This window comes from Colobus angolensis, unplaced genomic scaffold, assembly GCF_000951035.1.
Source record: "Colobus angolensis palliatus isolate OR3802 unplaced genomic scaffold, Cang.pa_1.0 Scaffold458, whole genome shotgun sequence".
Lineage (NCBI taxonomy): Eukaryota > Metazoa > Chordata > Mammalia > Primates > Cercopithecidae > Colobus > Colobus angolensis.
This window is the reverse complement of record NW_012118021.1, coordinates 429,739-431,572: the sequence shown is the minus strand read 5'-3', so window position 1 is coordinate 431,572 and position 1,834 is coordinate 429,739.

The window sequence follows — 1,834 nt, the reverse complement described above, 5'->3', positions numbered from 1 at the left end:
ACTGCTCTGGGTCTTATGAATTCCACTCGCACAGTTAAGCTTCTGGTTTCATTGAGCAGTATTCTAACACTGTTTTAGTTTAGTCAGCTAAAGGATATTCGGGAGCACTTTGAAGTGGAAATATCTTCAGATAGAAACTGGAGAGAAGACTTCCGAGGATCTGCTTGATGACATGTGCATTACACTCACAGAGTTATACTTTTCTTCTCATAGAGGATTGAAGATTCCCTTTTGGAGAAAAAACTACCAGGGGACATTCAGGAGTATATGGACAGCTCTGTAGAAAAATGAAATATCTTCAGACAAAAACTGGAAAGAAGATTTCTGTGAAATTGCTTTGTGATAGATATGTTTATTCATCACACATAAGTAAAACTTTCCTTATATTACGCAGTTTGGAAACTCCGTCATGGACGAATCCGCGAAGGGACATTTGGGAGCACATTCAGGCCTACGGTAAAAAAGGAGATATCTTCAGATAAAAAATGGATAGAAGCTTTCTAAGAAACTGCTTTGTGATGTGTGCATTCCACTCAGGGAATGTTACCTCTTTCCTCATAAGGCAGTGTTTGAACACTGTTCTTGTAAAACTGAAAAAGTAATATTTTGGGGCGCATGGAAGACTATGGCTAAAAGTGAAATATCCTGAAATAAAATCCAGAAAGAAGCGTTCCAAGAAACTGTTCTCTGACGTGTGCATTGACTTCAGAGAGTTAAACTTACTCTACATTTTCCCAGTTTGGAAAGTCTGTCTCTGAGGATTGTGTGAAGGGATATTAAATGGTGAATGGAGACTTGTGACGAGGAAGGAAATGTCTTTCTTTGAAAACTGGAGATAAGCTTTCTGAGCAACTGCTTTATGATGTGTGTATTCATCTCTTAGAGTTAAATCATTCTTTGGATTCAGCAGTTTGAAATCACTCTTTCTGTGGAACCTGAGAAAGGACATTTGGGAACATTCTTAAGAATATGCTAAAAAAAAAACCCCAATAAAAATCAGAAGGAAGCTTTCTGTGAAACTGCTCTGGGTCACGTGAATTTCACTCAAACAGTTAAGCTTCGGTATTCGTTGTGTGGTACTCTAACACTGTTTTAGTTTAGTCAGCTAAGGGATACTTGGGAGCACTTTGAGGCTTATGGTGAAAACGGAAATATCTTCAGATAAACACTGGAAAGAAGCATTGCATGAATCTTCCTCTTGCTATGTTTATTCATTTCACATAGATAAAGCTTCCTTTACATTATGCAGCTTGGATGCTCCATCACTGACTGATCTGCGAAGGGACATTCAGAAGCACATTCAGGGCTATGGTGAAAGAGGAAATATCTTCAGATAAAAGCCAGAGAGAAGCTTTCTGAGAAACTGCTTTTTGATGTGTGCATTCCACTCAGGGAGTTTTACCTCTTTTTTCATAAGGCAGTGTTTGAACACTGTTCCTGTAAAACAGAGAATGTGGTACTTCGGGGCGCATTGATGACTATGGCGAAAAGTGAAATATCCTCAAATAAAACCCAGAAAGGAGCTTTCCAAGAAACTACTCTGTGATATGTACATTCATCTCACAGAGTTAAAACTTATTGTACATTGCCCAGTTTGGAAACTCTGTATTTGAGGAATCTGTAAAGGGATATTAAGTGGTGCCCGGAGGCCTGTGTTGTGCAAGGAAACGTCTTCCGTTGAAAACTGGAGAGAAGCTTTCTGAGCAACTGCTTTGGGATGTGTGTATTCATCTCATAGAGTTAAATCATTCTTTGATTGAGAAGTTTGAAATCACTGTTTCTATGGAATCTGAGGAAGGACATTTGAGAATGCTCTTTAGAATATGGAGAAAGA